We start from the raw sequence: 21,347 nt of genomic DNA, 5'->3' as shown, positions 1-21,347 counted from the left end.
ACTTAAAAATTAAATAGCAGAAGGGCTTTATTTATAGCCTCAAATAAAGAAACAAAAAGGACTCTAAATTCGAAAACCAACTAGAACTCTAAATAGGGCTGCAACAGGGCCGGGCTGGGCCGGGCTTTTGCAATCCCAAGCCCAGCCCTATATGTTCTAATTTGAGCCCATTCCAGCCCTGACCCTACAGAACCAAGCCATGCCCACTCTTGCCCTGATTGGCCCTAACAAGGCCAAAGATGAGTTAGCCCTGATTTGCCCTGATTGGCCCTAACAAGGCCGAGTCGACATGAGTCGGCCCTAATTAGCCCTGATGGCCCTGACCCTAATTGGCCCTGATTGGCCTTGTCCTTAGCCCCGACCTTGATTGACCCTGGCCCTGATTGGCCTTGTCCCTAGCCTTACTTGGTCCTATCCTTGGACCAAAAATTTTAAATGTAAATTCATAAAAAAAATAAAGTATTACAAGTAAAATAAAAATGAAATTCATAGAAATATAAGATGATTCAAGCTCCTACAAAATGATAAAATAGTCAATAAGTTGATAGTGTTGCAACTTTACACTCCATAATTCTATATTGAGCTTTGAAAGTCTCCCATTGATTTGGTGATGGAAATTGAAAACCTCTCCCGTTACTTTGGTGATGGAAATTGAAAACATCTCCCATTGATATCCTTATTCAACAAAAAAAAAATCCATATTCAAAACCTTGTTAACAAGTAAATCAACAATAATTTAGTATTGGTATTTTTTCGTAGTTACAGAAAATGATATTTTAGTAACAAAGACAGCTATCTGTGTTTAATAAGTTTTTTGGATATATCACATTGGAGGCAAAAGAAAGAAGTCAATATTCATGACGAGAAGTTGGGGTGTAGATTTGTTAGATATTAATTCTCTATATACTAGTTTTTATTATTTATAATATTATCTCACCTTAGTCCCCCCAAAAAAAGTAAATATTTTTTGGGAACTAAATATGACTTGGATCGAAAAATAAATATTACCTTAAGAATAATATAAAAAGTGAACTCAAAGTATAATATTTTCAAAATGGCTGAAGGACAAAATTGAGACTTATAGTTATATCAATGTTAATATGAAGATTAAGGTAAAAATCTAGTACATGATCAGGGTCAAATTAACATTACGACTATAGCCAAATTAGGGTCAGGATCAGGGTCAAAATCAGATGGATGCTTACTACATTGGTAATGAGGCTATAATTTATTTTTATTAACTTTCTACAAAACATGATCATGTTTTTTGGGCCAGTTTGGTTACATGAATCCAGAGATTTGGAATCTCTGATTCACAAATAGGAGATTTATACCCGTTTGGTTGTGTGAATCCCGGGATTCATGAAATCTAGAGATTCACCTTTTTACACCAAAAACGTGAATCTATAGATTTATGGGTATGAAGTGAAGTCCAGAGATTACACTATAAAAGTGATAAACATTTGAACCATGACTCCATAAATGCTTTTTCAAGATGATTCTACAGATTTCATTCCAAAGATTGAGGCTAACCAAACAGTTAATTTTATGAACCATGACTCCATAGATTTAAAATCTCTAGAATTTTTAAATCTCCAGACTCAAGTAACCAAACAGTCCCTTAAAATTTGACACGTGTCAAGTATTCACCCATGTGGATTAGAATTAATTCCTCTCCATATGGGTAGAGAGTCCAGACTCAAATTAGGGCCAGGATCAAGGCCAAAATCATGGGCCTAGATCAGGGCCAAAATCCTGGGCCTAGATCAGGGCCAGGATCAAGGCCAAGATCATGGACAAAATAAGGTCCAAAATAAGGGACGGGCCCAGACAGGTTGGGCAAGCCAGAGAGTAATCCCAAGCCCGCCCTTGGCCCTAGCTCAGGGCTAGAATATTTTGGCCCTAACCCGCCCTTAGGGCCAAAATCTTTAGCCCAAGCCCTATTCGGGCTCAAGGCGGGCTTAGGGCAGTGGGTCAAGACCGTCAAGGCCAAACTTGCACCCCTAACTCTAATTGGCTCATCCAAAACTAATTCAACTACTTTTAACGAAGATTTTAATCAAACAAGAAAATAACTAACACTAGAGGACTCCAATCCAAATTCAAAGAGATATGGAGTCCTAAAATAAGGAGATTAAAATGGACACAACTTGTGGAACCCCAAGATCTCTGGGAATATCACCTAGACTAGGAGTCTTAAATAAATGGCAATATACTAAATAGGAAAATAAAATTAAATTATACCCAAGATCTACACGACATCCTAGACTCGATGAGATCCAAACCTTGGACACTGTGAAATTGACCAAAATTAACAAAATACTCCTGGTGTTGGTCAAAATATTTGGGTTGTTGGTGGGGTGTAGGACACTGACAAGCCCTTTGGTTAATGTTGTTGGGTCTTGGAGGGGAGTTGGCCTAGTTTCATACCAACCCTCACACATCACAATCACCCACTAGCGCTCCCACATGGGCTTCAAACCATCAATATATGTTTTCAAATCTTATTTGTGATATAAAAGATACACGTTGTAGATCTCATATGTGTCGAATCCTCCACTCTAGTCCTAGCATTACCTCTCATCAAAAAGCCATTGTAGTATGGCCGGGGTTGCATTACCAGGAATTCTAGGGTAGAAAGTCCACTTGGAGAAAGCAACTCCACTTCTTCCTTCATATTTGTCCACATATGCTTCAACTTCTTTCATTTGCTCTTTGGCTCCCTGAAAACTAAAGGATCAAATGCAAGGAATCTCAAAATCTGGATAATGTATTAGGGGTGCTTCAACTCGGCCTTGGGACTGTAGGGGCCATGGGACTGGGATGGAATTTGGCACTAGGGCTCTCAGACTCTGGGTCCTCCTCAATGGAATGTCTCCCACTCTTCTCCTCTCAGGCTCAAGGTTATATGCAAGTTGTCTAGATGAACCTGCTGCCCATATTTAGCCTCCTCCTCATAATCCTACTCTCCAAGGTCCAGCAGTTCATCTAGATATGCATCCTCAAGCACCTCTCTTTGTGCCCTCGTCTCCCTCCTCTTTGGCTTATTGCTTTTCCACCCTAAGATGTTGTGTAATGGCTACCTTATCTTTTTTGAAACTTTTAGCCAGTGACATTCTTGTCCTCTCCGGCTAGATGCCCCTTTAATCTAGTGGCCCCACCTATTCCAGTTTGTTTCTTGCAGAAGTTACACTGACTTTTTTTCTTATTTGCAATCAATGGCCTCCTATGCAACCAAGCAATATCACTCATTTTTCATATAAGAGCAACTGACCAACCTGATACACACTAAGTATCTTAAAAAAACATTAATAATACTCTAACAATGAGCCATAAATAAAAAGAAAGCATATACTAAACTTAATTACTCCCAACTATTTTTTTAGATTATTACATTATTTATTAATTACATTATAAATAATCTGATTAGAAAAATAATCCTCATCATCACAATCCACAACAATAATTACGTACATATTTATACTAATATTCCACTATTTTTAAGTATAAACAAAGAAAATAATCGGTAGCTTTTGTCGCATTTTAAATAATTACAGCAATTATTTGAGAATTTTCAAATAAATTATACATATAAAATAAATTCAACTCCATCATAGCTTAGACCCTGTGATGGTGTCTCACGTATACCAAATTCAATCTCGTCTATGATGTATAAATACATTTTGTTTTTCAAAATACATTATATGGAAATTAATTTTTAAAATCAGAAAACAAAAAATACTAGGACTACTCGAGAGGGGGGGAATATTACATGAATTCACATATCATGTTCCTAAATTTAAAAAATATTGATTTGAACAAGAATTAACATGTATTGATGAGTCAACTATCAAAAAATAAGAACATACATACCTAACTTCCTTTTATCCACTTTTAACTAGCAAAATAGAGGTTTGATCTCAAAAAGGAGTGGACGGATTTGAGTAAAAAAGAGAGGTTTGAAATAAATAACCAACTTGGGAAGCTCAAAACTGACGAACCACAATGACAATCGCCACAATCTTGGTTGTAACCAGTTATCTAAATTAAAGATGGACCAAAATGGTACAACTTGGTCAAACCCATCGAAACAGTCTAATCTGGTCGAAACACAATGCCTTTTGTAGTACCCACACATTTCGTTTTGGTTATTTATAATAAAAAAATAAAAAAACACCAAGATTTCGACCAAACTTGAGCATTGATTATATTTCTCAATTAGTAGGATATGAATAAGTAGTGTCTATAACAAAATTAAAATTAAAATAACCAGAAATAATAGACAGCTAAAGGAAGAGAGAAGAGTGGTGGAAAAGAAGAGATGGAGGAGGAGGGAATGGAGAGTTGTGCAAGATGCAACTCTCCCCTTCAACAATGTAGTTATTATTGAAAAGTTTCCCGATCAGAGAGATCTTCAAAATATCCCTAAATCTGGTTACAAGATCTTCAAACATTACTGAATAACCAAGTAACAAGACGGAAAGCAAATAAATCTCCCCAAGTATTGTTTGCTAGTCAAGCTACATAAAAATAGCAGTAATATCCTAATCTAATAAATAGGAGCTAAGGAAATAAAATAAAATCTAATCCAATATATGGTGGACCCCACAAAATGTGGCTCCCATTAAAGTGAGAAATCTTACATTTCTTAACACTCACTCTCAAGCTGTAGTACACATATCAAAGGCTCTCCAGCTTGGAGTAACAAGAACAATATATTAAAAGCTGTATTAGCTTGGACACAAGTAGAAATAGCTGATCCCAATAAATACCAAGAGAACTTCACCCTCGGAGATAATGAGCAACAACTTAAAAAAAGAATCTTTAATTCTTCACATCGAACGAACCATCCAATAATGAGAACAATCAGCAATATTGAAGATTAACAAAATCCATAAGTAGAGTAGCATCAAAGGTACTATATAAATATTGCCAGTAGCAAGGAGGAATCTCCACACTAATAGATAAAAATTGTAGCTCCAATGCCCACACATAAGCTCTTAGAGGCATAGTATGCAATTTTGCGAATCTCACTATCTAGTAAATACCGAAATGAAATGCTTGCAAAATGAAAAATAAAAAATCCGATAAAATCTTGCCAAATTTGGGGTAATTTTCTGGGAAATTTCGAAAATTTTGCCAAAATCTCGAATGTTTCAATGAAATTTTGAAAATTCCAAGGGGTTGTACCGTGCAGAGCTTATGGCTATGGATATGGAATTAGTGGAGCATATGGTGATTCATCTACTGATTCTAGTAGCATGTATACATATGGTATGGAGATGAATCATGTGCATCATTTGTGGACTCCATCTTTGGATATCCATCCAGACTAGCACAACCAATTATGCCAGTTCCACAATCGGGTCACAAACCATGGTCGTATGACACATTCCCTAAGGTAAGATATCTACTTGATGTTGATGATGCTACCTATAGAAGGGGAATGATGGACTATATGGATAACATTATCCGTACCATGTCATGACTTGCTCATGTCCAATATTCAAAGTACTCCTCCATGACCTAAGGGATGGATCCAGCCCGAAATATATATACACATTGAATTCTACTTGTTGTATTTGTTGTTGCATTTAAATGAAAATCTTATTGCTGTCATGCATAATATCAATATTCACATTTGTGAAATTGCATGTTCCAGACTTCGAGTTTTGCTCACATACAACCGAGCATGTGCCGATCAAGAACACCACTTCGGGTTAGGTTTTAGGCAAAAATAACACTTCCATTGTTTACCGACCTCAAATTAGGCTGGACACCGAAAACTAGCCCAAGATAACACAAAAAACATTGAGTTGAAATTTAAAAAAAAAAAGGTTCCGAAACTTTGCCAAGATTCCGACAAAATTTTGATATTTCAATCATCTCAAGAAAGGGCAAGATGAATCTAAATTTTGAACCTTGCTTACAAGAAGGCTAGTAGTACGTAAACGACAAAGTGGTTACTACAAACTAAGTAGGTAGGTAAATAGCAGATGGGTTATACGAACCAAAAAGTAGATAAATGCAAAGGGCGCAAACCAAGAAAGTAGGAAAATGCGGATGGGTACTATGGACTAAGTAGGTAGATAAAAGACCTAGTCGGATTCGAACCGATGAATAGAAGATTATTCCAAAATAAATGGGCAATAGTTAGGAGAGGTACCCCAACTGCGAGTAGAAGCAAGGTTATTAGATACCAAAGGGACAATATGCATTATTGCGGACCAAATAGATAGTATAAATTACTGCAGACCAATTAGGTACATATTGTTGTTGTAGAATACCATCTTCAGATACAAGCCTTGAGTAGATACAAGTAAGTCCTCAATCTCCCCCTCACGTGTAGCATTATCTATGGCAACTAATAACCAATAACTAAAAGTAGGATTGCAATCAGATTCTAGTAATTTCCAAGGCACCTCTTCATGGTAAAAATTATTACCAAGTAATTAGATCCCAAGTGATAACTTCCAATCTTCCTCATGGTAATTGATAATGTGCACACACATAGCTAGCTTCCAAAAACAAAAATGGTCATCATCAACCAATCATATTGACTGGGGGCCAAAGGCCCAAGGGGGAGGGGGGAGGGGGGAGGGGGAAGGTGTGGTAGGGGCAAAGGTTAAAACACATGACTCCCTTGGACTTACTACCTCTACATAGGAGGTTGCCACCACTATGCTAGAAGCACATCCATGCTAGCTTCAAAAATTGGAACCCCCCAAAATAGATATGATCGGTATTCATTGACTAAATATGAAAAGAAAACAGAAAAAAGCAGCAACCATGTACTTGAATATGTAGACATGTAAAAGCAATAGCTGTCAACAGTGGTATTTAAAAAGGGCAAGGGACAATTCTAGAATATAGTATGGTTTAGTTTTTAATAAAATTTCAAAATCAAGGACTTAGGTGTAATAACAAGAAATATGTGGCTAAATAAGAAGGAAACATATGATTAAATCAGAAATACTTAATGAGTTAGGATTGGAGGAAATGGGAATTCAAATATTTAATAAGGGCAAGCTTGGAAGTGAGTATAACTAAAGGGGTATGCTGGACTTCAATATAAAAAAGGGGTACCACCTCGATGCTTCACCCATTAAACAACAACTCGCTTGGCAACAGAGATAACAATAAGGTCAATCAGAAAATAAAATCAAGACCAGTAGGTGGTTCAGTTCAGCAACTGAAGAAGACAAATAGTAAAATCGAGCAAGAGTTCTGGTTTAGGTAACAAGTTAGTATCCATGCCCAGTAGTAATAGAATATCTTCCACTTTCAGTAGCATATTTGAATAGATGTAACAACTAACAATGTCACTGACCTGGTTCAGCAGAAAATAAACCTCAAAAATATCAGAAACATCAGCTGGATCAATTATACAATACTAAACTCCAAGAAATTCCGGAGAGTGCTTTTCAAAGAACGTATCATAGCAAGTTATTCAAATAGTCTGAACCACAAACATGTTCTTTAAATAATCAGACTTTAGAATCTTTAAAACTTCATAACCTTGTTAAGGTCTAGTTCATGCTTTTAACACAAATAACTAAGCAGACAGAAGTATATAGGCAGCAGTGGTAGAACCCAAATATCCTCAGAGATGACTCTCAAACCGGAAACTTTCTAATGTCAGATGATACGCCCCTTATTACTCAGGTGTACAAACGTAGAAATAAGCAGGGGAAGACAGCAGTAGCAGCAGCTGATACAGGGGAGAATACAGCAACACCAGCAGCTGGGGCAGGGGAGCACAATACAGCAACACTCGCAACAAGTGAAAGGGAGAGGACAAGTGGCAATCCCTTAGTGGACAGCAACCACCATCCTGACATGGGCAGAGAGGCAGAAATGACAGTCCAGGTGGCAGAAGGACATTGGATAGGAGAGTAAGAGTTTGTTACACAGGCTGGAGGGGGACTATATGAGGATTGTGAGAGAGAGAGAGATAGGGGGGCAGAAAAGGGAGAACAGCAAGCTGAGCTTGCGGGGAGAGGGAGCCTCTCAGGCACAGGGAATGGTCTTGTGTGGTGATTGTTTACAGTTTAGTTCTGTTTATTTTATTATTCCACGAACTGATTATCGGTGAAGAGAATGTAGGTTATATCAATTCTCGTATGATTGTCATAGTGATGCAATGGAATGAAAGCCAACTCTCGGCTATTTTATTGTTCTTCATTTATATTTCTGAGTAGTCACGGTTTCTATCTACTGATTTGGGAAAGATAAGTTCAGCTCTCAGAGGGTCCTAACATTCTGGTATCAGAGCGCGTCGATTCGGGGAATGGTAAGAAGTAGAATGGAGTCCAGAGTTGAAATTTTAGAAGATAGTGTGAAAGACCTGCAATCCCAACTGGCGTTGATCGATTCTAAAATAGACAAGGTAAAACAAAGTCAAGTGACGTTCATGAATGAGCTCAAGACATACCTGGTAAAAGGCAAAACCATAGAAACCGATAGTCCATCGCCTAAAATCACCTTGGGGAAGCGGGATGAAACAATACAAACGTCTGTGAGAGACAACTCGCAGATTGCCGACATATAAGAAACGCAACGTGCTACAGCCTCCCTAGGACGCCGCGATTTCTTTCCGAGATATCTAGAGTTACCTATCTTCAATGGCGAAGATCCGAATGGATGGACTGCTAGAGCGGAGAGGTACTTTGGGTTGCAAGCGCTTACCGATACAGAGAAACTATAGACAGCATTAATCTACTTCGAAGGACCTGCAATCTGGAGGGTACAGTTCTGAGAATTACAAAATCATTTCCATACGTGGGATGAGTTGAAGCAGGAGTTGCGAAAGCGCTTCGGTTCCACACAAGCAAGGACGTCACAAGAAGCGATCATGGAATTACAACAGGGAAACACCATCGTCGAATACTGCAGCCAATTTGAAACCCTCACCGCCGCTACCGGCGCCAAGGAAGAAGAATGGCTACAAGGAGCGTTCTTATCAGGGCTGGGAGATGAAATTAGGGCTGAGTTGTGCCTATTCCAACCCAAGAACTTGGCCCATGCTATGGATATGGTCAAATCCATCGAGGCCAAAAATAATACCCTTTGCGGGCTTAAAAAATACCCGATAGCACAGCCCATTAGTGGTTGGGGACAAACTGCGGCCCAACGAATTGTCTCTTTGAACCGATCAAATCCTGTAGGACTGCGGCCTAATCAGTCTGGTTCAGTGACTCAACCAAATACCGGTTCAACCCTGGTTAATCGATCCAATGTAGGGCATACCACTGCTAGCACTGCATCATCTTCAAAAGGGGGTGTTTCGACAACCACGTCCAGCGGCGGAAGTAGCAGCGGCAATGGAAGGCCGAAATGGTTGACACCAGAGAAAATGAAGACCAAGATGGATAAGGGCTTATGCTTCCAGGGTGATGGACCCTATTCTCGTGGTCACCAATTCCCTTTAAAGCAATTGAGGATCATGCTTCTCCACGAAGACGAGACACAGGGAGAAACAGAGGCGACGACAGAAGCATCGATCGAAGTCGAAGGAGGACCGCCAGAACCATTGACAGAAACCAAGCTATCATACAGCTCTCTGGCAAGGCTTGATTCACCTCATACACTGAGGCTGAGAGGTTCAATTGAAGAGGTTCCGGTGGTGTTGCTGGTCGACTGCGGCGCAACACATAACTTCATTTCGCAGAGAATGGTATAGAAAATTGGGTTGAAAGTTGAGGGAAAAAAACAATTTCCGGGTTACGCTAGGGGACGGTAAGAATGTACAAGGACAAGGAGTATGTCGCGATGTTACCATCTGCATTAGAGATGTGAAGTTTGTACAGGAATTGTTACCGTTCGAGCTTGGCGGAGTTGACGTAATTTTAGGGGTGGAATGGCTTTCATCCTTGGGTGACATTCAAAGTAACTAGAAACTTCAAACTCTGCAATTCAAATGGGAGGATAAGCAGGTGAAATTGAGAGGAGACCCTGCATTACTCAAGTTAGAGACTTCTCTGCATCAATTCTGGAAAATGGCACAACAAGAAGGAAATGGAATTTGGCTAAAACCTATGCAGGCAGATGCTCCGAAGGAGTTTAGTCTCAATAGTAGGGTATGTGCATTACTGGAAGATTTCCAATCTTTATTTGCAAAACCCAGGGAATTGCCTCCAAGCAGACAGTACGATCATTCGATACGCTTGGTCAAAGGCAGTAATCCACCACCTCAGGCCCTACCGATATCCTCAATCACAGAAAAATGAGGTGGAGAGGTTAGTCAGTGAAATGTTAATTGCTGGACTAATTCGTCCAAGTGTGAGCCCATATTCAAGCCCAGTGTTATTGGTGCGAAAGAAGGATGGAGAATGGAGATTCTGTGTTGATTACCGAGCACTTAACAAGCTAACGATACCTGACAAATTTCCCATTCCAGCGATAAATGAGCTGCTTGATGAGTTGGGGGTGGAGGGGGGACAAAAGTGTTCAACAAGCTTGATCTCAAATCCGGCTACCACCAAATCAGAGTTGCTGAAAGTGATGAAGAGAAGACTGCATTCTGCACACACGATGGACATTACGAGTTCCTTGTAATGCCCTTTGGGCTTTTGAATGTACCAGCAACGTTCCAAGCACTAATGAACGAGGTATTTCGAGAACACCTACGTAAATCTGTGCTAGTATCTTTTGATGATATCCTAGTTTATAGCAGCACCATGGAAGACCATTTGGATCACTTATGGCGTGTTTTACACATTCTATCACAAAATCACCTGGTAGTGAATCAAAAGAAATGCTCGCTTTCTATGACCACATTGGCTTATTTGGGGCACATAATTTCTGCAAAGGGAGTTTCAGCAGATCCGCAAAAGATACATTGCATGGTTGAGTGGCCACTTCCGAGGAATGTCCGAGCACTTAGAGGATTTCTTGGCCTCACGGGGTACTACCGCCGATTCGTTCGAGATTATGGGAAGATAGCCACACCTCTCACAAAGCTGCTAAAAAAGGATGCTTTCCAATGGGATAATTCAGCCACTATAGCCTTTGAAGCATTGAAGGCGGTGATGACATCTGTACTTGTACTTGCTATGCCTGACTTCTCGAAAGAGTTTATGGTAGAAACCATAGTTGTCAAGGCGTTGCCTAGGCGACGCCTTGGCAACCTGGCGGGTTTCTAAGGCCTAAGGCGATGGTCGCCTCATGCAAAGTTCATAAGGCGGGCGCCTCAGAGATGAGGCGTCTCTGAGTCGTCGCCTCAGACGACTCGGACGCCGTATTGCACTGGGTGATCGCCTTATTGGGGATTTAGAAATTGTAAATTATTTGATTCCAAATCAAAGGTGAAATTTAATTTGAAACGTAGATTCTAATCGGAAAGAATCTAATGGGTGAGTTGTTATATAAGTGTTACATATTATTACATATTATCATTTGTAACATTAAATTAATTTTAAAAAAAAAAAAAAAAAGGAAAAACGAGATTATTGAAATCGATCGAATCAACGTCTCAACCCTAACCTCTCGCTCTCTCTCTCAGGCTCTCCGACTCTCTCTCGCTCTCTGCTACTCTCCCTCTGCAACTCTCTTCATCTCCGACTCTGATAGCGACCACCGGCGACACCAGTGACACCGGCAACAACTAGCATCATCACCAGCGACAGCCAGCATCACCGGCAATAGCCTTTGAAGGATTTGGAGTCTTGGACTCGTGCAACTCTGTTTCTTCTTCTTTCTTCTGCAACTACACCGTATCTCAGCCTTCTTCTTTCTTCTGCAACTCCTCTGGCGGTTGCAGGCTTGCAGCGAGTCACTTCCGGTCACTCTGGTCTCCATCTCAGGCGACGGTAAGTCGTCTAATACTTTTTTTTTCTTACTTCTGGTCACTCTACTCTTACTTCTGCTTCTTCCTTTTTTCTTTTCCCCCCCTCATAGGCTCATACGAAGGCCACTGTAGTTGCAGGCGCGTCGGTCACCATCTCAGGCGATGGTATGTCGCCGGATTTTTTTTTTTCTTCCTGCGATTGTAAGATTGTTACAACTTGCTTTTTTTCTTCTTTTTTTTTGGTTTGGTTGTTGCATACTGCTTGGTGTATGACTGTATTATCACTGTATGTTGCTTTCTTTTTTTTCCCCTGCGATTTGCTCCCAAGCATGAATTTTTCAGAAGCTTGGTTGATGCACCATGTGCAAACCATTTGTTTTCAGCATCAAACAGTTGAGATTGATGCTTTGTTTCCCTTAGCTTTGCTTCGATCAATAAACCTTCTTCTTTACAGGCTCCCCTGGTTCACCCTTGCATGATTGCTTCTGTTTTACCTGAAACCCAAAACAAAAACACAAATTAACTTCCAGATTAATTCATACCAACATTTCTAAACATATATAATTTGATGATCACAATAGAAACTAACCTCTGCAATAGGCTCCCCTGGTTCACTACTTCACTCAATATCCTGTATTCTGAATTTCTGATTTGCTTGTGATGGATCCTTCTATTAACAACTGCATCGGCTGATCAGCTTCATCACCATGTACAATAATTTTTTTAGTCATCATCTTCATCTTATGTTTTCTGATTTTTCAGAATAGAAGCTTGGTATCATTATCAATTTCATTATTGTTTTTTATTTTGGCTAATTATATGTGTATCATGTTTATTTGTTGTAGATTTTACTAGTTATTTAAAATGACCTCAAGGCCCTCAAGTGATAATCAAGCGGCTGCTCCTAGTCAGCCTATTCCTAGTGGGGGTGAAGCCTATGATCCCTCAAAAGACCCAAAGAGAAAGGCCAAGTCAAATGACCCAGGGTGGAAATATGGGTATTGGCCAGATGTTGCTGACAGGAATACAGTCATATGTAGTTTATGCAACAAAAACTTTAAAGGAGGAATTAAAAGATTGAAGCAACATCTAGTGGGTGGATATGGGGATGTTGTGAAGTGCACCAAGACCACTGCAGCAATTGCCCAAGAGATGAATGCAGTGCTGGTGAAAAATAAAAAGAGGGTTGTTGTTACTGATTTGGATAATGAGGAGTATGATGACATTCAAATTGGAGAAGAACATCCTATTCCTGCCTCTAGGCCCTCTAGTGGAGGAACTACATTACCTAGTGTGGGGTCTGAGGTTGAGGTGTGCTCCAAGATACCAAGCTCTTGGGACTGCATCAAAGAGACTAAAAAGTGCCCTTAATAAGGCACCTGTAAGGGGTACCATGGATATGCATGTTAGATGCACTCTTGAAGAACTTGTTGAAGAAAGGAAGGCTAAGGGTGCTACTCAAACAACCATCTTGAATAGAATGAGATCTCCTGAAGAAAAGAAGCGAGTGGATAACCACATTGTTGATTGGATGTATCAATGTGGCATTCCATTCAATGCAGTTAAAGCTAAAAGCTTTGAGGTGATGGTTGAGTCTATTGCACAATATGGTTCTGGGTATAAGCCCCCAAGTTACCATGAAGTCAGGGTACCTTTGTTGAAGAGTGCAAAAGAAAGAACAATGGAGACAAGGAAAAAGTATGAAAAGTATTGGAGGAAGTATGGATGCACACTCATGTTTGATGGGTGGACTGACAAAAAGGGTAGGCATCTCATCAATTTTCTTGTCAATTGTCCAGAGGGAACATTCTTCCTTGATTCTGTGGATGCATCTAGCCAGGCGCAAGATTCAAACATGCTCTTTCAGTTATTGGATAGCAAAGTTGAAGAAGTTGGGGAAGACCATGTACTTCAAGTGGTGACTGATAATGCCTCAAATTACAAAGCAGCAGGGGCATTATTAATGGAGAAGAGGACTAGATTATATTGGAGTCCTTGTGCAGCCCATTGTCTTGATTTGATGCTAGAGGACATTGGGAATTTGAAACAATATAAGAAAGTGATAGTTCAGGGGAAGAGAATTACCACTTTCATTTATAGGCACACAAGATTGTTGGAGGCCTTGAGACAGAAGACAAATGGCAGAGATCTTGTGAGGGCTGCAGTGACTAGGTTTGCCACTTCATCCTTGACATTGCAAAGCTTGTTGAAACACAAGGATGATTTAAGGCACTTATTCATTTCTAAGGAGTGGACAAATTCCAATTTGTCCAAGACAGAAAAGGGGAAGAAAGTAGCTGAAACAACTTTTTCTATAGCATTTTGGCATGGTGTGGAGGATTGCATTAGAGCATCACAACCTCTTATGATTGTATTGAGGATTGTGGATGCTGATGAAAGACCCGCATTGCCTGAAGTGTTTGTAGCCATGCAAGAGGCCAAGAAAAAAATAAAGGACAATTTTGGAGGCAAAGAACGACTCTGGAAGAAAGTCATACAAATCATTGATAGGCGATGGGAGTGCCAGATGGAGAGACCTCTATATGGTGCAGCCTATTTCTTGAATCCTGGGAAGTTTTACAATTTAGATGATGTAGATGATTATGAGTTGATCACTTCTCTCCAAACTTCTTTCAATGAAGTTGTTGGAAGACTAGTGCTTGATGCACATCAACAAGATAAGATATTGTCCCAAGTAAATGACTACAAGGAAGCTAGAGGTCCTTTCTCCACAGCTATGGCTATCAGACAGCGTACAACTATGAGTCCTCGTAAGTTTTTACTTGTATATTTTATTTTTAGTTATACTTATTTGGTTTGTAACTCTACCTATTATGTTAATCTTTTTTCTTTTTAATACTATAGTTACATGGTGGGATACACATGGAGGAATTGTTTTTGAGCTTACAAAGATTGCACGGAGGATATTAGGCCTTTGTTGTTCTTCCTCTGGTTGAGAACGGAATTGGAGCACATTTGAGTTTGTAAGTATTAAGTGATTAAAGTATTTATAACACTTTTAAATTTAAATTTAGAAGAATGACTTGGGATTCTTTTCAATTGTTTATGAATTCAGATTCACACCAAGAAGAGGAATAGGCTGGAACATGAAAGGTTGAATGATCTAGCTTTTGTTCAGTACAATCGCCGTCTTCAAGAAAGGTTCGATGAAAGGCAATTATAGATTAGAAATTATGATCCACTACTCCTTGATGAGCTTGACTGGAGCAGTGAGTGGATGGTTAATCAGCCTGATGATTTAGTCCATCCTGAGGGTGATCTTACTTGGAGCATTGTTGATAGAGCTATAGGGGCATCTTCATCACTTGAGGGCCAAAATAGACCGAGGAGATGTCAACCAAGTGGATCAACATCTGGTGGAGTTAATATATGTTACTCACGTCACAGGTCTTTGGAGAGGGTGGTTGAGGAAGAGGAACATGACTCTGAGTCTGATGGAGACATGGAAGAAGAGGAAGATTTGCATGATGATGAGAACATTGCAGATGATTTTGGTTTGAGGTCTACCTCTTTGGAGCAACAAGAAGTTCGAGAAGATCTCCCACTTGCTACCAATTTACTTGATGATGATTATGACTAGCTGACTTATACTTTTCTATTGGGAATTTTGGATATGGATTGTGGATTTTTATTGGGAATTTTGGATATGGGTGTGTTGGTATATTTGGGATTTGGATTTTAGATTTTAGATTTTAGATATAAGTGGGACTGTTTGCTTAAATATTTAAAATTTTCTATTTAGATATAATATGCTTTGTTTCATTTTCTTCTTTTACTTGTGAGGATATTTCGCTACAGCTCAACAATGTAGAAGAGGTGGAGTTGTAAGTGATGGTGGAGGTGGAGCTATGGAGTTGTAGGTGGTGCTAGTGTTGGTGACATTTAATGAAGGTATGTTGTCTACTTGTCTAGTGTTTATTTGTTTTGCTCATGCATCTATGTGTTTACTATTTAGTTACATTTTATCGTATCTTGATTCTTGTTAATGATAGTATGATACTTGAAATTTATTTAGGACCTACTATGTGTGGTTTGTAGTATGTTGGATGACTTGAGGTAGGCTAAATGGCTAATATTAGTTTTTTTATTATATATAAGATATGTTTATAATGAATTAGTGTATGAGATGTACACTAAAACGCCTCGACCGCCTCAAAAGCGCCTCGGAGGGCACCTCATCGACTCATCACCCCAACTAGCTAAAACCGCCTCGCATCGCCTAGTCGCCGTGACAACTATGGTAGAAACGGACACATCAGGAGTAGGATTAGGGGCTGTACTCATGCAAGAAGGGCATCCCATAGCCTATTGGAGTAAAGCCTTGTCTCCACAAGCCCGAGCTAAATTAATCTATGAGAAGGAGTTAATGGCAGTGGTGTTAGCAATTCAAAAATGGCACCATTACCTTTTGGGAAGACACTTCAAGGTTCACACAGACCAAAAGAGCTTAAGGTATTTATTGGACCAAAAATTAGTGGCCGAAGATCAGCAAAAATGGATTATGAAGTTGTTAGGGTTTGACTTCGAAATCCTTTACAAACCGGGATGTGAAGAAAAGGCAGCAGATGCATTATCCTAACAAATGGAGGGCCCAATCCAACTTTCTAGTTTATCAACAGCAATATGGGAAGGAGGAGAAGAATTAGAACCTGAGCTTCAGACATCTGAACGCTATAGAAAAGTAATGCAATCACTAGTTAGTGGTTCTACAGAATTTTCAGATTACAAGTTGAAGAATGGAACTCTTTTCTTTAAAGGGCGACTGGTCATTCCCGAAAGTTCCAGTTAGCTCCTAAATTGCTAGCTGAATTCCACTTCACTCCATTTGGGGGCCACTTTGGGTATTTTCGCACCTACAAAAGACTCTCAGCAATTGTATATTGGGTTGGTATGAAGAGGGCCGTAAAGAACTTCATGGCGAGTTGTGACACATGTCAACGGAGCAAACATCAAGCCATGAAGCCAGCAGGGCTGCTACAGCCTCTGCCCATACCGGACCAAGTATGGGAGGATATCAGTTTAGATTTCATCGGTGGATTGCCTAAAAGCTGCGGGGGAGACACCATATTGGTGGTGGTGGACAGACTTTCGAAATACGGACACTTCATTGCACTCACACACCCGTATTCAGCAAGAGATGTGGCTGTAACCTTCAGCAGGGAGATAGTACGACTCCATGGATTTCCAAGGTCGATTGTATCGGATCGGGACAGGGTCTTCATGAGTAATTTCTAGAAGGAGTTGTTCAAATTAGCTGGAACCAACCTGAAGTTCAGTAGGGCTTATCACTCCCAAACAAATGGCCAAACGGAAGTGGTGAATCGAGGCCTTGAGATATATCTCCGCTGTTTTTGTGCGGGACAGCCGAAAAACTGGACCACTTAGCTCTTTTGGGCTGAATATTGGTACAACACTACTTACCATTCAGCCACAAAGATGACACCGTTCCAAACAGTCTATAGCCGTAAGCCCCCACCCTTGCTCAGGTGGGAAGGGAACTTCTCCAAGGTGGCTGAAGTTGATATCTACTCACGTGAATGGGATCAAATCCTAGATGAGCTGAAGAACAATTTGAGGGTGGTTCAAGACCGTATGCGATCTTCTTCAAATCAACACCGAAGAGAGGTTACTTACCAAGTAGGAGAGGAAGTTTTCCTCAAACTCCAACCATACTGATTCAAGAAGTTAGCCAAACGTCCCAATGAGAAGCTCAGCTACCGGTACTACGGTCCATATCCTATTGAAGCACAAATTGGTCCGGTTGCCTACAAGCTTACACTCCCACTTGACTCCAAGGTACACCCGGTCTTTCATGCAAGGTTATTAAAGCGGCAAAGCGACCAAAGCGAGTGGGGCTCCATCTTGGCGATTAGGCGACTAAGCGGCGCTTAGGCGGCAATAAAGCGACCAAAGCGGTTTAGTCAATATTTTTAATATAACTATTTTTTAATACAAATACTTTGTATAATAAACTTGTTAGAAAACAAGCATTAAATAATCAAAACAGCAGCTGAACTTGAACAAAGAAAAGAGAGAAGAAAAAGAAGAGAAGAGAGATGAAGAACTAGTAGAAGAGGCTCATGATTCTTGCTTAAGAGTCTAGAATCACAGAGCCCTTTTATTTATACCTTCTAATGAATCTAATACAACTTGAGAGACAACTAATTGTCCTCTAAAAAAAGGAAACAAAAAATTACAACTTTAGTAACTTCCTAGCTCTAAAAATAAAAAGTTCTGAAAATAGAAACTACCACCAAAATAGTTACTATGCTTTCTAAAAACTCCCAAAACTTATGTAGCAAGACTCCAACATTAGAAATAGAAAGTAGAATAACATCAATAACATAATACTGTTCACGTAAACAGTACAAACAAAGTTAGCGTTCACGTGAACAGTAAAAAACAGATTTTACTGTTCACGTGAATAGTACCGTGAACAGTAAAAATCTGTTTTTACTGTTCACGTGAATAGTGTCGTGAACAGTAAACATCCCAAGTGTATATACTTCAACATTCCCCCTCAAGCTGGAGTGTACACAAAGAAAACTTCAGCTTGCACAATAAGAATAAACTTGAAAAGTAGCACCAATCTTGAATCGTGTAGCAATGGCAGACGTCAATAAACACTGAAAAAACTTCACCCAGGAGATAATCAACACCAACTTAAAAAAAAACTTTAATTCTTCATGTCAATAGATTCATCCAATAATAAGAACAATCAATGATGTTGAAGATGAACAAAGTCTATAAGTATAATAGGATCAAAGATATTATCCATATAATGCCGGTAGTAGGAGAAATATCCACATTAAATCTTCAAAATTGCAACTCCAATGTCCATAAGTATAGCAAAATCAAAGACACCATCCACATAATGCCGGTAGTAGGGAGAAATATCCATACTAAATCTTCAAAATTACAACTCCAATGTCCAAATAAATGCTTCACAAGAAGGCAAGTAATAGGCAAAGTATAGGTAAGTAAAAGGCAATATTGATTATTGTGGACCAAGTAAGTAGGTAAAAGACAGTATAGGTTACTATGGACCAAGTAGGTAAGGTAGTATGGGACAGTATGGGTTACTGGTAACCAAGTAAGTAGGGTAAAAGACAATATGGGTTATTGCGGACCAAGTAGGTAAGGTAAAACGGCAATATAGGTAAAGATAGGTAATAATATTGTTGTAGAATGCCATAAGTAGAGGGCAAAGATCTTCAGGTAAAAAGCAATATTGATCACTGTGGACCAAGTAGGTAGGTAAAAGACAGTATAGGTTACTGTGGACCAAGTAGGTATGGTAGTATGGGACAGTATGGGTTACTGCTGACCAAATAAGTAGGGTAAAAGACAATATGGGTTATTGCGGACCAAGTAGGTAAGGTAAAAAGGAAATATAGGTAAAGATAGGTAATGATATTGTTGTAGAATGTTATAAGTTAAGGGCAAAGATCTTCACAAATAATATCCATCAGCACATCTTGAGTAGATATAGAATAAGGTACCATTCTCCCCCTCACGTGTAGCATTACACGTGGACAATTAATGATGACCAGTGAAGCAGCCAAGAAGTATAAGCACAAAAGAAACCCAAAAAGGAAAAGTAGCAGCCACAGAGCAGTGTATTATTCACCAATAAAGCTGATCGAGCAGTAGAAAATCGTCTCACAAGACAAAGTCTTGTTCACCAAGGGGGGAAAAATTCTAGACCACCACTAACCCTTTAATAGGGTAGGAGCAAATTAGATCAAGAGAAAATTACTGAATCAGCTTGGAATCTCAAAATTGCAGTAGTCGCTGCAGCAATCCACTCAGAAGAAGTGCAATAACAGTAGTTGCAGTAGTAGATAATATCAGATCTTGGACCATAGCAACAAACTTCTGCTAGATGTGAAACTCTAACAGATCTTGATATGAAGGAAAAGTAGTTCTTTAGGTCTTTGTAGAAGTATTAGATAAAAAGAAGGCTAAACTTGATTCTGAAACAAACAACGGAAGAAGTAGTAAAGCAAGAAGGTAGCAGCAGAATTTTTCAGAAGAGAGAAATTCAATGAAACAGGGGTATTAGTATACGACTTGCAACTAAACTTATAGCACAAACAATGGAAGACAATACTTAGTTCTTGCAATCCGAATTATGGGCATATCTTTGCAAGAATCAAGAGGAATCCCAAGACATCAATATAGTGCAGATTGAACTTCAGATTTGCACACAAAAAAAAGGTAGTAGCAGCCTCAGTTGAATCAAATAGGTAGACATATCCCCAAAAAGCTTAGGGCCTTTTTGTAGTATTCATACATAGATACTTGGTGCTTCAAAAGTTAAAAAAGGACAGCCATGCACAATTACTGCAGCGAAGGTTGGGGCTGCCCTAGATAAGAAAAAGGAAAAGAAAAGAAGAAGAAAAAAACTAGGCAGCCAAGAGAGAGAAAAGGGTCCCTAAGTTGATTAAACTTGCTCTGATGCCATGTTAGGAAACAAGCATTAAATAATCAAAACAGCAGCTGAACTTGAACAAAGAAAAGAGAGAAGAAGAAGAAGAAGAGAAGAGAGATGAAGAACTAGTAGAAGAGGCTCATGATTCTTGCTTAAGAGTCTAGAATCACAGAGCCCTTTTATTTATAGCTTCTAATGAATTTAATATAACTTGAGAGACAACTAATTGTCCTCAAGAAAAAGGAAACAAAAAATTACAACTTTAGTAACTTCCTAGCTCTAAAAATAGAAAGTTCTGAAAATAGAAACTACCACCAAAATAGAAACTACCACCAAAATAGAAACTATGCTTTCTAAAGACTCCCAAAACTTATGTAGCAAGACTCCAACATTAGAAATAGAAAGTAGAATAACATCAATAGCATAATAATGTTCACGTAAACAATACAAACAAAGTTAGTGTTCACGTGAACACTAAAAAAAAAAACAGATTTTACTGTTCACGTGAACAGTACCGTGAACAGTAAAAATCTGTTTTTACTGTTCACGTGAATAGTGTCGTGAACAGTAAATATCCCAAGTGTATATACTTCAACAAAACTAAAGTACTAAACAAACATTCAACAATCACATTCATAAAAATAAAAACAAAAAAACATTCAAGAATCATAATTATAAAAAATTATCCAAAAAAAGATTAAAAACATAACTTCATCTCATCAAGCATCGTAAGATTCATAACAATAATTATGTAGTATGTACTATATCAGTAATCAATGTGAAAAATGAAAATGAAAGTAGTAATTTTACATTCTTACTTACCTCTATGATAGTGTGACGCCAAATAAGTGTTTTGCACTCTTGTACATAGATCAATAATCAGAATTGATGTATCCATTTTTCCCTTTTTTTAACCAAACAATGCTGACATGATAAATTAATAGATCTCATTATTCCGATTTCCAAGTCATTGTTTACTTAATGATTCATTGATTATCAATATTGTATATGGCTCATGCTTGACATTCTGTTGCCGACTGGCACTTTGGGCCTCGGAGTTCATTTGCAAATTGGGCCTCAATTCCGAAATGGCTCACGTATTTA

At 39.0% G+C, this 21,347-nt stretch overlaps 1 protein-coding gene and 1 long non-coding RNA gene across 7 annotated transcripts in view; both read right to left on the bottom strand.

Moving 5' to 3' along the window:
• LOC149024276 (putative UDP-N-acetylglucosamine--peptide N-acetylglucosaminyltransferase SPINDLY) overlaps nt 1-21,347 on the bottom strand; it is a 93,105-nt gene that overhangs the window by 42,553 nt on the left and 29,205 nt on the right. The gene's annotated exons all lie outside the window — the stretch shown is intronic.
• LOC149024277 (uncharacterized) lies at nt 11,423-14,466 on the bottom strand. The gene is made up of 2 exons (XR_016171619.1): nt 12,378-14,466; nt 11,423-12,282 (listed from the first exon to the last, which is right to left on the bottom strand). It is a non-coding gene; the product is annotated as an uncharacterized LOC149024277 (long non-coding RNA).

Source organism: Hakea prostrata, chromosome 2 (assembly GCF_041222555.1).
Source record: "Hakea prostrata isolate BN-2017 chromosome 2, UWA_Hpros_2, whole genome shotgun sequence".
Lineage (NCBI taxonomy): Eukaryota > Viridiplantae > Streptophyta > Magnoliopsida > Proteales > Proteaceae > Hakea > Hakea prostrata.
Note: the sequence above shows the minus strand (reverse complement) of the source record. Positions and strands in the feature narration are given on the sequence as shown.